Source organism: Onychomys torridus, chromosome 10 (genome assembly GCF_903995425.1).
Source record: "Onychomys torridus chromosome 10, mOncTor1.1, whole genome shotgun sequence".
NCBI lineage: Eukaryota > Metazoa > Chordata > Mammalia > Rodentia > Cricetidae > Onychomys > Onychomys torridus.
In genome coordinates, this window is record NC_050452.1 from 80,599,196 (window position 1) to 80,617,444 (window position 18,249).

Sequence of the window (18,249 nt, forward strand, 5' to 3'; positions counted from 1 at the left end):
TTTCTTGCTTGACTAACCAAACAGTTACTCAGAAACCTTGTGTCTCTATTTGAATTTTTAATTTTTATGTGGAAATTGTTATAAAAAAGATATCCAGTCTTGCCTAGTATCTTATGAGTTTGAAAAGCTGTGATGTGTACTTAGTTCTTTACTCTGATACCGATGTATGCTGTTTTAGTTTAGTGAAGCTATAATGCCACTGTGTAGTACACACACACAGGACTTAGTCTTTGTTTCATCCTGAATACATGTAGCATTTGAGATATTTGGATTATAACTGTGTCACTGTGATTGGTAGTAGACTGAATAGTCATGAGAAACTATGACATCATATACTGTCTCAGTGGTAGCTTTGTCTTTATAATATATAAATAGCCATAAGTAATCCATAACAAATGATCACGACAGTCTTTTTATATAGATATTAACATTTGAATACAGTTTCAGAGGTCACAAGGCATCCTTTTTCCTTTGATTTGTATTCAACAATTTCAAAATATAAAATATACTCAAACAATGGATTTTTCAAAAGTAAGCAATATGCCGTATTTGGCTTCTAACCCACAGTTGGAAAGCCCCAGATAAAAATGTCATATAGTTTATGCTTAAAACAGTAATAGCTGAGGTTATTGGTCAAAGTCTCTGTATGTTGCAATACAATTCAAATTAAATATGAAACATGAAGAGCATAAAGCGCTCACTTCAGAAGCAACATATTTCCTCACACAATATTAAGGTTAAGCATTCCAACAGACAAATATTCCTTTTATGGCAGTCAATGGCTTAGAGGATAAAGGCACTTGCTGCCATGCCTGATGACTTTAGTTCAGTCTCCAGGACTCACATGGCAGAGGGAACTAAGCAAAGAGCTGACTTGCACAGACTGTCCTCTGACATCCACATGAGTAGATGTAAAAACAAACAAACAACATAAGAGATACTCCTTTATGTGTCCCCGAGGCAGCGTTTCTTGATGTGTAACCCATGAGCCAGGCTTTGAAAAACTGAATATATATATTGAATTGACTATATATTCCCCTCTGATTTTATTTCATTAGGAATGCAAGCTTCTAATAAACTGTCCAGTTAATACTTGTGTTTGCTAAAATTTAAGATCAACTTAGTATTATAAATTACCATATCAGTTATATGAATAAACATAAATACCCTCTAAATAAAATCTTTAAAAATAAAAAAGACAAGGTTTTTGGAAGAAAACAAGATTTTGTATCCAGTTTGATTCAGGCTCACAGAATAAGGATTTTTGTAACAAATTCATGTTAGGACAAAGCAAAAATAAGAAATCAAGTCTTAAAGATTTATTAAATAGATGCAAACAATGCACACACATTCCACATACATACCATGCAAACACTCAAACACACCTCACATACATACACATGCATATACATACTGATTCACACACACACACACACACACACACACACACACACACTGACATACCTCATATGCATATGCATGCATACACATAATCCCAGTCATACACTCCTCATATAAATATGCATGCATACACATACTCTCACTCATACCCACCTTACATACATACACATCCATACATATGTATACACACACACTCAAACACACCTCACATACATAATTATGCATATAATTCACACAAACAATTTTCTGTTAATATAAAACTGAATTACACATCTATTGAATTTTTATAACATATTCTGTCTATGATATAATTTCAGGCATTAATGTCCATGGTTTTTAAGAGTTTTCATATTTGTATATAGGAAATTTATTCAGTAAGAAAAAAGTAAAAGTTTCAAATATGATTTGAAATCTTGTTTCCTCCAAAAACCTTGTGTTTGATTTAAAACACAAACAGAACTAAAAACCTTTATTTTCTGAAACTTTGAAGTTGAAGGCAAGATTAATATAAATGATATTTTTATGTAATCCTTACACAATACAGGGGTTTAGGAAACATCTTACATTTTAATTAAATTTTAAATGTTTTAAGATACATTCAAATAAATCTAACTCTTAAGTATGACAAAAATAAACAGTAGTTGCTTAAGACACAGAACTGACCACAGAACAACCCAGGCTAACGATGATGATTTTTTTTTAAAAGAATACATCTGGCCGTAATTGCTTACGAGAGCCTACATTCTGAAATCAAATTATAATCATGATGAAAATAAAGACTGGAATTTGAACATTCCTTCCCAGCCATATGCTACATAAGCATACCTTAAGATAAGAACTTAAACACATTGGAGAGCTCTCTGTTCTTGCTTAAGAAACCAGAGCTTTTACTAACTACATAAGTAATATCCCGGCAGGAGCAAAATAATAATTTAAAAAATGTGAAAAATTCTGCTTCCTTAATGGCATTCTCATCCATGTCTTCTGATCAAAATGCATTTATTCAGTTACATGGAGCCGAAGCTTTGCATCCTGTATTAGCCACCAGAGAGCTCCATTGTTTCCCAACTGTGTTCGGAATGGTCATCTACTCTAGTGGCATTGAGAAGGCAGATTCTAATTATACTTAACAGCCTCCAGTTGTTGGATATCAGGCTAGTGGAGTTTGTTAATTTAAAAATGTACTCAAATAAAAGCTAACTCAGAAGGAAATCGGTAAGTATTCATAAGCAGTCTGTGGCAATGTGGACTAGACAGAAGCCAGCTTGGTTATGAGATCTATTTGTGGGTTGCTGTTGCCACACTTCTTATTCAGAAGTCAGTATAGTACTGGTTATGGAACAGAGTCTTTCCAAACTCCTTGTCCTGGGCCCACGAGTAGAATTAAATCCCCAGTTTCTTTTAAAGTTAGATTTGGACAGACAATAGAGTGCTAGATACTAGATTGTCAGCACAAGCAAGTGCAACACTTCACAGGCTAGCCCATCAAATGTGCTGTATGCCACCTGCCTCAAGCTTCATCAGGCTTCTATTGGAAAGAGACAGCTGTGCAATATTGGAAGCTGTGTGATAAGGATGAGACTCTTAACAAAGGTCACCCAGTGACTCAAAAAGACATAGTATCCTCCTGTCATTGCTCAGAGAGGACTTGTGGGCAATAATCAACTTGTGTGTGTGTTTTCAGATTGAAAACCTTTCAAAGAGTGTTGATTGATTTAACATGTCTATTTGTGTGCCTGAGTGTGTATGAGCACCCAGTGTGTGCAGAGGCCTGTGAATGTCATAGACCCTGGAACTGGGGTTATAGGTAGTTTTGGGTTGTGATGTGGGTGCTGAGAACTGAATCTAGATCCTCTGCAAGAATACTAACTACTTTTTAACAGCTGAGCCACCTTTCTAGCCTCCAATACTGTTTTTTGAGTCAATGATCTCTTAATACAGGATTTCATATAGCCCAGGCTGGCTTCAAACCTTTTATTTGTCCAAAGATTGCCTTGAAGTCCTGATTCCCCTGCCTTTGTCCAGATCTCTACTCAGTTGTAACTGTTGGGGTCAATTAATTCTTCAGGTATTAATACTTTACTTAAAGCAATTGGCAGGACACACAAAGAGCAGATTATGTTTCTTTCTTCGTTATGAAGCAAACCCACTAATACTTTGTCTCCAAAGCCTGATTGATTGTCAACATCATTTTCTACTTGAGTCTGCAGTAAAGCTGAAAGACAATATCCTTGCTTTATCCATGGAAAAGCTGAGTCGTATTCAGTTTCCCCATCATATATAAACAGGTCAAATGACTGTTCTACAGATTTCGTTCTTCTTGACTGACAACCCTCATAGTACAAAAGCATTTAAGTGAATGTTTCAAGAAAGAGAATTAACTAGAATAGGCTGAAACCTGAAAAACCCTTGCTTCACATGAAGATAGTCTACTCAGAGCTGGTAGAACAGTGGGGAGCTGTGGCAACCAATATTCATTCGTTTTATAATTGCGGGTTTGAAGGAGTGCTGTTTCTGCAATTTCAGGAATGTTAGATCATGTTCCACAATAGCACTGCCATTGTCATTAAGCTCATCATCCACGAAATCTATGGGGAACTTGCCTATAAAATGAAATTTAGCAGCAGTGTGTCTTACTTTTAGAAATGAAGTATGAGGTTCCTTACGAGTTACTTGCGTTACCTCTGTAAGCACCTGATTACAAGGAGCTTTTCCACTTAAATTTGCATTCCTTTAATACAGTGGACAATGTTTTATTGCCCATGGTAGCTCCTCCAGAATTTTCTCCCCTTCCTAAGGGGAGAACCCTTAGCAACTCTCTGTCTCTCCTCTTGGCTGCCGGGCCCTGAGAACCTGCAGAGCACTCTGCTCGGGCTCACGTAACCTCTTCCCCTTCCACCTGTCCTTATTGTCACATGTGTGGCCCTTGTTACTTCCCTCATCAGAAGGGTGGCTCTCTGCTATGTCTCTCAAGCCTTACGGTAGGTTGTGTGGACTCCCGGTACACAGTCGTAGGTATGTCTGCCTATGTATTCCCACTTCCTCCAGGTTTTCTATGTCGAGCTTCATTTTTCTTAACGCAAGCAACACTTCATCCCTTGCAATTAATTTCTCTCTCAGTCTAAAGCATATTTTACGTACTCATTACACACTGACATTGTATACACTCATGTGATTGGACCTCTCGTTTCTAGTGGGATGAACTCAACAAGTGTCTTTCCTTTCTATACTATCCGTTTTCAGGTACCTTGTTTAGTGACAAAAAACAGACCAAGATAGATGCTATTATTTAGTACAGAAAGACTAAAAATATGCTGCTTATCACTGTGACTTCAGGAATCTAAAGGCTGTACTAGCGTCTCATCATCTTTAAGCAGATATACATGGAAAACTAGACCATTCCTGTCATTGGCCTTTGCACACTGAGACTTTATCTGAGACTACAGAGGGTTTAGCTCCAGAAGCCAGTATCAGCAGGGCCAGGGCCAAGAAAAACCGATCTGGTAGTTAGAAAGGTCTCAGTGCTGTGAGACTCACATTAGCCAGATCTCATTGTCTTCTTTATAAGACAGACACAATGTGAAGGGGTGGGTGAACCGTCTCCGTTCTCACTAAGTCAGAAGCATGGAGGCTGAAATAGACTTGAGTAGGAAAGAGACAAGCAGACTATCTGGAGATCTGAACGCTGACTTAACTGCAAAGGACGGGTTTGCACAGCTTCCTTTCAGCATCTTCCCTGAGGACTAAGTGCTTTTTCTTACATTATGTCACCTTTTCCAAGTCTACTACAGAAATACTCCGTGAATCAAAATGCAGACTCGGTTGGCAGGGTTCTGTGTTTGACTGAGATTTGTTTATGAACATGACATAAGATTTTAAGCCTCGTTGGTAATTAACTAGATTGAAATGACTAATATAAGCAAACTTTATGAAGATCAATATGCCTGCATTTTAAAATGTGTACCATTTGCGGGGACCCTCCCACCCCTATTTTTTCAAACCTTATATGATATGAGGCAAAATGACCAGGAAATATATTCAATATGATTCCAGAATTTACTCAAGTAGCAACAACTTAACAGAGATAAACAAAAAATACGTGCAGAGTCTTATCTGAAAAAGTTTTAAAGAATGACCTAATTTCTACTACAGACATGCAAATTAGCCTGATCCTATGCCAACTTTTCAGACATTTTGTAATGTATTTTGTCCTCTTTACTTAAGAAACAGGTCAGACCTACATAGAAAAGCAGAACGTTTTTACTTCTTAAACATTCCTGAGAGAAATTTTCCATACTATAAAATCATTTAGCTAATAAATTACTTCTTAACCGGATAAAACACCCTAGATAAACCATTAAGATTTTGTGAAAGATATGTAAGGAGTTTACAAAGAATCATTACAGACACTGAAATTTCTCCTATTATGTAAAGCAATATAAGAACTTACTAATTTATTTGGACAGATGAAGAATGCTTTAGAAGAATTTTGAAATAGTATAATAAAAATAAATCTATTTATGTCTACCCTCTGCATCACTGTAGAGTTTTCCACCCCACCTCATTTCCCACCTGTTTGGAAAGACACATTCTGGCAGAATGTCCAGGACTTAATATCATTCCTAACCACACACAAATTGAATTCCTGCCTCATAGCATCAAATCCCCAGGGAATAAAATCTGGCTACATAGAAAGAACATAAACTGTTCCCTCACAAGATGGCAGATATTTGGCATACAGCTGCGAGTTTGTTTAAACAAGTTGATTAGTAGTATCACCTTGGCATGTTCCTTGTTTATAATCATTTCGTGTCATTTGCCTATAAAAAGGAGAAGCACACATTTTGTTTTATGAGCCTGGTTTGAATCAATAGGGGCTTCCCTGACCTGACTCAGGAAAACACCATATGCAAATAAACAAGGGGGAGAAAGATATGAGCAACGAACGGGTTTAAATCCTTCCAACATTGTCAGAAGAAGGTTTTGCTCAGCTACTCTAGTTAGCATAGTTGAAATTTGTTATTAAAAATAGAGATAATTCTTACTATACTTTCTGTCTAAACTCATTATGGGTGAGTGGACCATGAGATCATGGTCTTTGAATATCACTTTAAAATACTTCTTACCAGGAGAGATAGTAGCAACATATTAAAGTATTTTTGAAAAGGCAGTAAGCTAACTAAACTGGCTTGAAGGTAGGTGTTTGATAATTGAATGTTAGGACTCTGACACTTTTAGCAAAATTAAGCTCATGTCTATTTCTACAAGGGCTGAGCTAATGAGGTTGTTTTCCTCTCTCTTTATCCATCAGCTATCTTCCCTTCTAACCTAGCTCAAGGATTATTTACCCCTCCCTTTTTCTTTATATGTTCTCAGTTCTTACTCATTGCTATTCTTGTAAGACCAGAGTCCCTTACCCATTTTATTCTAAGGATTGGAGGTAAAGCAACACTGTTCAATACTATGAATGTGAGTATCCTCTGGTCTGACATTCAAGGCGACCTGTGACAGCTGAGCCTCCACCAGCTTTCATGATTCTGAGCTATGGCACATAACTGGCTGACACAAATGTGTTTTTCTATTAGCAACTCATCAATATGGATTAGTTATCATTATCCTTATAATTTTCTTTGCTTTGACCTCTTCTGGCTATTTCATGAAAAAAATAATTCTGAAAAGAAACTCCCTCTCTGATCATGCCTTACCTATCTTGCTATCTTTTCTGTGTGTTTGTGAAATGAAATCTTTCCTCATGTATGCCTTCCTATGCTGGTCTCAGCTTAGTACACTGGCCATTAGAAGACAATCTTAACCTTCTCCCCAAGCTAGAGTTTCTCTATGGCAGTGGTTCTCAACCTTCTTCATGGTGTAATGACCTCCAACCATAGAATTATTTTGGTTGCTACTTCATATCTGTAGTTTTGCTACTGTTATGAATTGTAATGTAAATATCTTTGGAGAGAGACGTTTACCAAAGGGGTCGCAACCCGCTGCTTGAGAACCACTGCTCTAAAAGCTATTATCAGATAAATTTGTAATTTATACCAGTAATTACTAAGACTTTTAAAATATTCATTACATGCCAGGCACACTAGTACTACCTCAATATTCACAAAACACTCTGTCAGATAATTACCATTATTAACATCTAATGAAGAAAGGCTCATGTAAATTTCCAGGGTTACATAGTATCAGACGGGTTTTCTGTCTTTGTATCCCAAACATTTAAGAACCTCCCTATAGGGAGTGCACCTTGGCATCCAGAGTGGGAGTCACTTTATCTTCCCATTGTCTTGACTCTTTTATTGTGTTTGTAGCAGCTTCTGCTCTTTATAATCCTCATTTACCTTTCAAGCAGACCTCTCCACATTCTCATTATTTCACTTGCATGGACGTGGCATTCTTTGCTTCTCATGCCATTCAGTCTAGCCTCCCTGATCTGGACCCAAAACCCCTCTATTAATAATACCTGATAAGTCACTTCCCTGGTTTCAGTAGTTCTCAGTTACTTTTGGGATAGAAACACAAGTTCAGTAGAGACACTGCCTTCCTCATCAAAGCTTACTCTGGTCACCATTCTCTCCACATGAATGGCCATGAGACCGGACTGTATCTGGAACTAAGGTTCGGTGGTATATTAGGATCTTGAGCAGGATAACTAACTTTCTAAGGCAACTTAAACTTGGTGCCTAAAAGTAAGAAAGTATGAGTTTCCAAAATATAATAAACCGTCAATTATATTTTGGAAATAATGTGTTTGGGAAAGCCAGTGAGCATCTCAGCATTTTAGCAAAAGGAATTTGATTTAGGTAAAAACTACTAGTTAACAGAACTAAGGAATGGTATCAACTCTAGCACAGTGGCCATTTCTTGACCTGATCTTGTGAATTTGATTAGCTTTGAATATTTCTTGGAACTCTCTAATTAGGTGTAAATCAGAGGAAAACCACCTCCCATTTAATTGGTTTACTTGTCTGCTATGAGGAGAATCTTGAAACCTCCTTTTGGAATCATCCCTATGGTGTCTGCATCTGGAGGCAGGTGGGGGGGGGGGGGGAGATGTGCCACATGACAGGCAACTGTGCAGTCTGGAAAGGCAGCAGTAGGTAGAATGCTGCCTGCTGGGGCAGCAATGAAGTAATTGTGAGCAAGATGCCAGCAGGCCACCACGGCTTAATAAAATCACCACCATGTCCAGTAAACCAGAAGAAGATCTTTTTTAGGACATAGAGTAAAAGAATATTTGAAAAACCATTCAACTGCATTCTGGAATAATGACTTAGCCATAGGGCATGTCTGTTGGAGAGTTTAAGAGCCTGAGTTCTCACTCTAAGGACAAATACTGCACAGAGCTTGAGAAGTACTGTTTAGCAACTTTACTGATATCAAAACACTTAGGGGTACTTGGAAAACTCAAATTCTGCCAGAAACAGTAAATGAATGCTAGTTTTCCATGTGCAAATGATCTCTTACGGCATTGCTAACTATCAATGATGAGAATATTTGTAGAACAAGTAAAATTTTTTATAGGCTATGACTGTGTTACTAAAGTAGTGTTTAGTATGTAAGAGACACCTAGATATGGTTACTGTCCTGAACACAAGTGGAAAAGAGAGCCAAATTAAATTAACTTGTTAAGAAACTCAAGTGCAGTATATGCACTTGTTTATTTATCCACTGTCTGTTAGTTCAAAACTGTGCACTGACTCCTGGACACTGGGCTGGATTCTGGCAATGTAATGTTGCAGCAGACACAGTAGACCACTGAGAGAGAAGAAAATAGAGGTATCACCTACTAAGCTGGGGTATTTTTTAAGGTTAGACACTTATGTTGGTTTTTAAATGAATCAACTCACTTAACTTTTGTAATGTAATCGTGAAATTTATGGTTCACTGCATTTGATAAGAAAGTGTATCTCAAAGATTAATGTGGTTTGCCACATCCATAAAGACAGGAACTTACAAGGCCAGCATTCCAATTTTGTGCTCAATCCAGTGGTATCACTCTTTAATCTTTGCCGGGGGATCTCTCCACTATTTAGCTACGACACTGTAGTTTTTTTTTTTAATATCAAATCAAATACTTTTTCAACTTAAGCATCTTGGCTTGGACTTCTTGAGAATGAAAAGACCTATAATCTCTTAGTTGCTTATTTAGAATATGTATGGATTATTTAATATCCATTAATATATATATATATATATATATATATATATATATATATATATATATATCAATGTAAAAATAAAATAATTTGCTCTCTTATAGCCTTAAACTATTTTGGATGTCATGTTTTTATAAACACATGTAAGCACAGATTGTTCTATGCCATGTTATTTCACACGAAACTGGAGGGTCAGGGTGAAAGCTGGACAGGGGCAAAAATTTTGCCTTGACTATTTCTACTGTGATTGACAACCCAATTATTATCATTACTCATCAATTCCACTGAAGTCCAAATCTATTACTCAGCAAATCTATGTGTGGTATCCACTGCCCATGGCTGAAGATTAGTCTGAATTCTGGAAATGCAAAACACCAAGTTTCAAAGGCCAGGAGTTAGTGGCTATCCCTCATCTTTCCCTTTCCATTTTGCTTTTTTTTTTTTTTTGTCTCATTTCTTTATTTTTTGCATTTTTTTTCCTTTGGAGATGAGGGTATTTGTGGTTGTTACCTGTTGGTATGAACTAGGAAAGGTAAGATAATAAATCATAAGAGTAGGTTTTAAAAAACACCAAAATGACTGCTGTACTCTAACAGCTGTTTTAGTGAATTCCCAACTTTAGGCTCCCCTGTTGGGATGTGTCCACAAAATGCCCCTCTAGGTTCATACGGTGGGTGTTTCATCTATTACTGGTGGCAATATTTGTGTTGGGGGCACGGTTGGGGGGGTCTTCTAATATCTTCAGGAAATGGGGCCCAGTTGGAAGAGGCAGATCCCATGGTCCTGGTGTGGAAGGTTGCATGTGTCCCTCAGACCTTTGCTGCTTCCTTCTAGATGCAATGACGTGTGCAGCTCCATAACATCACTCTCCTGTTATACAGCTAATACTGGGAACAGAATGAATAACTCCTTCTTATGCCATTTGTATGTCATGGACCCAGTCACAGGAAGGAAGAAAGTGAAGAGATACCATCCTATAAAGGAATTTGCCCCACTTTAACTCATTTAACTAGGCTATTTGATTCTGAGTTACTTTAAATAGATAATTTTTGATAAGTCTGTATCAATGCTTTAATAAAATAACTTTTAAAAAGATTTAATTTGAAATAAAATATGTAAAAACTACCAGGCCTGTGTATATTTCAAATAAACTTAATTGTGCTGCATCTTTCCCATTGACAGTACAATATCATCCAGACTGCTTATCTTTTCATAAGGTCCCTGGCCAATGCCCTAAGTTCGTCTTACACTGTTCTTCCCAGGGCTCACCATGTTCCACACACAGTGGCCTGCAGGTGTTCTCCATACACACTGTGCCCTTCACACTTACTACTTCTCAGCACACGCACACCATTTCTTCCCACTGGTCTTCTTGCCATTCTGAACGCATGTCAAATGTCACCTCTTGAGAGAAGACTTCCATCATTTTCCTTTTAAGGTTCTCTTCAGTCTTCACTGTGTTCCCATGCATTTACTCTCTTTCGTGTTTATCACATAAAATTATCAACTTTAATTTGGTTTATGTATTGGTCACCTACTTCCTTCGATAGAAAGTAAGTGACATAGGACAATCTTTGTGTAAGTAATGACTCTATTCCTTTGGGATCTCTTGTTTTCTTTGCCATGTCTGTCGAATACAGAACACAAAAGGCAATTCTTGGTAGTAAGAGATTCCACCAAGACAAAATGATGATGTATGCAGATTCTCTGCCTTTCTAGTGATCTTGCAGTCCTTTATTAATTTTCATGTTTCTCAATTGACATTTTCATTTCTTCTACCAATTTTATAGGCTGTGCATCTGCCACATGCTATGGAAAAACTAGACTTGTTTTTGTTGTTTTTTTTTTTTTAAATAATTTAACTTTATCTTATGTACATTGGTGTGAGAGTGTCAGGTTCCCAGGAACTGTAATTACAGACAGTTTTAAGCTGTCCTGTGGGTGCTGAGAATTGAACTCAGGTCTTGTGGAAGAAGAGGCAGTGCTCTTAACTGCTAAGCTATCTCTCCAGCTCTGTAGACTTACTTTTTATAAATACAGCATCTCTCCAATGTCTTTTCCAAACAAGTGACTTATTTGAGTATATTGTATTAAAGACACCATGGATTAAATTTTTCTCATTTTAAAGTTGGACATACACAAGGCTTTTATTTATGAGTATATTTTGTAGTATTGTAAGATAATAAAGCTAAGATCAACAATTTATTATACAATAGATTATATTTAGTTTGCCTTGGTTGATTTCTAATATATTCAATTCTAACTATACCAAGAGATGTTAATTTTGGGATTTGGGGGTGGGGAATAATTCAAATATTCGTTACACAGATGCTCACATCTAAGTGAGCCAGAGTTGCATTTTAGAAATATGAATGTGGTAGAAAATAATTTTGTCCTGACTGGGTAATAGAGGCATCTTCTCTAGATGCTAGCTATGCTTTCACAGAGTTATGTGTGAGAAAGCTATGCCTGGAACAAGCAGGAAGAAGCTGGGTCCTTAAAAACAAAACAAGAACTTTCCAGCACCCCATAGGTAAACACAAGACCTGCTTGAAAGCTTTGCCAATATCTGTTTGGATTAAAAAAGAATATAATGGATTTCTTAGCATATCTAGAAATATACAAAATAGTGTACTCTTAGTTCAAACATATTAAAATTTTCATAAACACAAGATAAAGCATGAGTCTTTATGGAAATATTAGGTACTCAAATATGTAAGTCATCTGTACATATGTATCTACCTTGGCTTTCAAACGTACTTGGTTTATTTTAGGGATGCTATCAGGAGGCATTTCAGACATTACAGATCTCATAGATTTGAAGCAAACTCACTCCACCCTGCAAGAAGATCAATCCACAGAACTTTACTAGGAAGGGCGAGATAATAAACTCCTGACTCCAAATATAAGTCTGGTTATGGAGACCTTTTATAAAATACACAAATAAAAATACCATTTTCTGCTTATGTTTCCCAAGTTTATAATGTTTTTGTCCTATACAATTCCACCCTAATGGTTTCTCACAGTAACAAATTCAGGACATGTCAAAAAACAAACAATTCCACATTTTATGCTATAGTTAGTTGATCTGAAATATTTAACAGTAACCATGAATATTGTCTACAGTTGACATTTTACAAATGTTTTAATTAAAATAAGTTAAAATAACTTCCCACTATTTTCTTCCCTCAAGTACTTCCCAACTATCCTTTTCTAACCCCTCTCATGACCCTGATTCTCAAGTAGATAATCTCTTCTCCTTGAATTATTTATTTATTTGTTTGTTTTTTGAGACAGGGTTTCTCTGTGTAGCTTTGCGCCTTTCCTGGAACTCACTTGGTAGACCAGGCTGGCCTCGAAAAATTTTATTTTTAAATATACATACATACACACTTACATATATGTGTGTGTATGTATATATAATATACTGAGTTCATTTTTATTGCTTATGTTTATATATTATTAAGGCTCTGCATTGGACAGTCAATAAGAGGGTGCATCTCTGGGAGAGGCTAATTCTCTTTCTCCCAGCTGTTAGTAGTTACCTGCAGTTCTTTGTCTAGGGGTGGGAACCCACAAAATTTAGCCCCTTCTACGCTGACATGTCTACTGATTCTGCCATTCTCCTGGCCTTGTTTACGCAGCCATTTCTAGGAAAGACTTTCCCAGCAGGCTTCTTTGCATCCTGCCCCTCACAATCCTTCCACCTCTTCTTGTGTGACCTTCCCAGAGCCCGAGATACCTGTTGTAGCTCCACCTTCTAGATCTAGCCTCTCTACACTCTGTTGATCTCTGCATTTTATGTCCAGTTGTGCTTTTTGTGATGTTCTTCATTTGCTGTAAAAAGATGCCTTTTTCTTTTTTAATGAGAAGTGGTAGCTAAACTTACATGTGGATATTAGCATGAGGTTTACAGTATAGTAAGGAGTTGTGCTCAGCTAGCCAAGTGATGGTAGTTGATTCTTCCCTAAGGTCCACGACAACACTAGTTCCAGGAAGCTGGCTTGGTTTCCAGTACCTGTCATGATTTCCCTCCTGTTGAGTAGTCCTTAAATTCAACTAGACAGCTGCTATTTGCCACAGACATGCAAGTGCCGCTTACTGCACCTTTATGCATATCTTGTCATGTTTGAGATTTGTGTGGTTCGCAGGGGTTGCAGCGGGGTAAGGCAGTATGGTTGTCTCCCTCCTCTGAGAGTTTATATAGCACTTTCTGGAACCATGGGAGCTAGGCTGCAGGTAAGAGCCCAACTTGAACTATAAAAGTCCTACATCCTGAGTATGTGGTGTCTTCAGCAATAGAGACCTACTCTCAACTACAAGAGGCAAGTGATGACTTTATCAACAATCTATACTGTTTTGGGAGTCACTGGAACTGCCCAGTCCAAGCTCAGCAGCGCTCATTCATTTACAATAGCTGAAAATGGAAACAATCTAAATGTCCTTCAACAGATGAATGGATAATAAAAATGTGGCATGTGTACACAATGAATACTATTCAGCAACAGAGAAAAATGAAATCACGGACTTTTCAAGGAAATGAATGAATTAGAGAAAATTACTAGAGCGAAGCTACTCAGATCCAGGAAGACAAAGCCACATGTTCTCTCATAGTGGTTCCTAGCTGCAAATCCACAGATATGATTATAGAATATTGAGTAATTGCATAAACAAAGAAAGCATGAAGGTATCATGGGGGGAGTGGAGAGAAAAAGCAGGATACAGGTGATAGAAAGTGAGAAATGTAATAACATGGGTGGCTGGAACTAGAAAGGACAGAGGGAGGTCAAAACAGAAGGAGGAGGAGAAGAAAAAGGGGAAAAATAATGCCAAGACTGCTTGATAAAGCAACAGGAAATCATTAGTTATTCTATATTTACCTAAAATTATATATAATACATATACATTTATGTATATACAGAGAGAGAGGAGAGGGAGAGGAGAGAGGGGAGAGGGGAGAGAGAGAGAAAGGAGAGAGAGAGAGGAGAGGGGAGAGAGAGAGAGAGAGGAGAGAGAGGGGAGAGAGAGAGGAGGGAGAGAGAGAGAGGAGGGAGAGAGAGAGAGGAGAGAGAGAGAGAGGGGGGAGAGAGAGAGAGGGGAGAGAGAGAGAGGGGAGAGAGAGAGTGTGTGTGTTAAGCTCCTTGGACTGACCATGCCTCCCACAAAAACTATAGCCAAACAAAACCCCAGTCCCAGAAATCTCTATTCAATTAACATTTTAAGATAACTAAATATATTACTTTTATTTAAAAGTTAGACATGTGAAAGGGTGCTTCAGCCAAGAACCCTTAATTGCATCCACTTAATACCACTGCATTTTGAAAACAATGGAATTCACAACCCAATGCAAATACCGGTAGCTCTTCTGTGCACCTCTTACTATGTAGAATGACAAAATTCAGAGTGTCTGGCAAATGATCTGCTCTGAGACTGTTTGTAATCAAAGCATCAAGCAGAATATAGATATGTACAGTTCTTCCCTAATAAGAGAACATTGTTACATATAAAACTACCAATGACTAGAAACTAGCCTTGAAAAACAGGAAAAAAACGAATAAAACCCAGAGCACTCCACGCTCGGCAAGGTGGCATAAGGGCTGAGCTTTTTCTTTTTATTAGAATTGGCAGGCCAAGAGCCCAGGAATGCCTGTCCTGTGAGATGTATGTACTGACCTCAAAGGGTGAAATGCAGGGCTGTATTTATTCAGGTGAAAAAATACAAAGCTTGCGTGTTGTTCAGCAGTGATCAAACAAAGAAGATTCCAAAGAATGTTCTCCATTGTGTGGCTTTCAGACCTCAACCACTGCATTTCCAGAATGTTGTGGTAAGCCAGAAACATCAAAAATTTTTAAGGTCAGTGACAATATTACACAAAACAGTTTTTTCAATGAGGGGATATTTGTAATATTTCTATGTAAGTAATATTAAGAGAAATTTTTGTTGTAACTTTCCTAGTGAGGAGATCCAGTGCTTTCAGTTCTGGATGGAGGATTAGAATGGTTCTTGGTTTCTACTTTGTCAACTTCACCAGGATAATAAATTCAAATTATTTTTTTGCAAACCTCTTGCATGCTTCCTAAGTGATGGATATAAGACTCAAGCCCAGAGCTGAAGAGTTTACAACGGTAATTCCTGTCTCAGTGTCAATTCTCTCCTCTGTATAACTTTCTTCAATAATTAGCTAGTAATATGATCTTCCTTGGGTCTCGATTTTCTCATGAAATGAGGAAATTAAAACAGATCATTTACAAACCTCCTTTGAGATAGGAAACTCTGAGATTCTACAATAAATAACTTCAGGAGTTCCAAAGTTGAGAAGATCCTGGGTGGCAGAACAGAGTTTGACATGGAATGTGAAATATGGGGTTTTAATAAACAGAAAGGAGGGAGGGGAACATTCCAGGACTATGGGATTGGGTGAACTTGGGAGACCTGATGTAATAGTTTCATATGTGACCAACCTTCTAGAGAGGATCCTCCTGATCAGGAGGGAGGAAGCTGATGGGCAGGCTGAGACAGACAGTGGAGTAGCTTTATTGTCTAGCAGGGGGTCCAAGTTTTATTTTAGAAGCTAAACTAATTTCTAAGGAGATTAACTTTTATAAAGTGTATTTTGTCAAGATTAACAAAAATAATGAATATGGTGTCTCCAAAGAGGTAAACCTCATGTGATCGCTCTATCCATACAGGAATGAGTTGACAAGTGTGGGTTCAGTCAAGAGTTAAAGGAAGTAACAAAGGCCACCTTCTCAGTGGAGTAGCAAAGACATATCCAATATTCATATTTTATGTAAACATCCTCCTTCCTTGGAACTGGGTATTGATAAATGTACTATCACTGCACCATAGCCTAATGGTTATTATTTATTACTGCTAAAATATAAACCAGTAAGAGCTGCAATACCTTTCTCTGTGTGCAGTAAGATGGCAAGTTGTTTTTTAACATGCATTGGATGCTACATTGAACTAAAGAAGGATTTGATTTTCATTACATTTTCTAAGAAGTTAGAGGATAGTATTTGTAAGCAAATAAAGCAGCTTGGTAACAGCCTCACAATGGAGACAGGGGGGAAACACAACAGGCCAGGGCAGTATCTGAGCAACTAAAAAGGTAAAATGGCGTGAAATGTGAATCTCATTAGATGGGACAGAGTCTGAAAAACTCTCCTAGGATTTGATTCTAACAGTGTTAAAACGGAATTGCCATCAAAGTTGCCACGGATTTACTTAATCTTCACCATGTAGGTTATACTTGCTTGCTTAGTATAAATCTGCAATTAAACTGTAAAAATGGTTCTTAGCACATTACCTCTGGGATCCTTTGTTCAAAGTTAGTTCCCACAAGAAGATGAAAAATATTGAGAACCCGAATCACTCAGTATGACTTATGCCAGATCCACCGTGGAGATCCCAAGGCAGGCATATTTAACGAGGGAGTCAATTGCTGCCTCAGTTCTAATTTGGCTTTTTCCAGTGTCCAATATGTTTCTCTCAAATGAACTGGTCTATAGGGAGCTTCAAAACTCAGGGTGTGTGAAGAAAATGAACGGTGGGGGTGGGGAGGATCAGCCCTACGACAGTTTTGTGTGAGCTTCAATTTCTTACAAAGTTATGTCAATTGAATTGCATGGCTTAAATTAACCGCATAAGCACCTTAATTAATCAAAAGTTCCCCTTAATACCAACTATCACAAATACTACCATTTTACTGCAGGGTAGCATATTTCTGCATTGTCCTCATATGGTCCAAATTAGCACCTGCAGAGTTCAGTTATTAAATGAGAAACAGTGCTTTACTTGACCTGTGGAGTTCTTGTATACAAGAACCTATCCAACAGCGTTATGCCTTTCCTTATCAGATGTGTGTGGTATGACATAATGAATGTAACACTTCAGTGCAAATGGCAAGATTTCAATTCCCAAGCATGGGGTCATGTTTCTCAGTTCCTTGTTTTGAAAGCAGACATTATGCATTGGGTAGCTCATGTTGAAGCCCTGGATTTTCCCCCCTTGGAGATCTCAAACCAAATCTGAGAAACTAGTAACCCAAATTTAATAACAGTTGGAAAAATGTATGTGCTGAACATGAACTTGGTAGATTAAGTGATGAAAACACCAGAGGAATGCTAGGTGAATGTGTGGGGCCAGACCAAGATCTCTTTTATCTGGAAAATCTGTCAAGTTACATTGTGTTGCTTAGAACATTAAATTCTAGTTTTAAGATCTCCTTTTGTTTGTTGCTTTTATAAAGCAATGTTCAGGTCCAAGTCCAAAATGATTTTCCAATATTCTTTAAATTATATTTAATCACACAAGCCAGTATAATTATAAAGTGGTTAATTGTTGTCTCAGTTGTAGTTTGCCTTCTCCTAGGAACCAATGTGTGGGGTTTTATTTGCATTTGTGAATCATACTATTTTATCCATTCTTTTGGAATAAATGTAAACACACACACACACACACTCACACATAAATCTCTCTCTGCCTCTGTCTCTCTCTTATACACACACACAGACACAAACTCTCTTACACACACACACACACCTGAAATTTAATAGACAAAGTTTTAAGAGTGCAAATAGACAAAAGAGAAAGATGCATATCTATTTACTTAGGAAAGGAATATTGTTAGTTAGTAGTTATAATAAAATGTGGTCATGCATTTGTGTGTATGTGTGCATA

General features: G+C 37.5%; 1 protein-coding gene across 2 annotated transcripts in view; it reads right to left on the reverse strand.

The window, feature by feature from the left end:
* Cfap299 (cilia and flagella associated protein 299) overlaps positions 1–18,249 on the reverse strand; it is a 499,273-nt gene that overhangs the window by 246,665 nt on the left and 234,359 nt on the right. The window lies entirely within an intron of this gene.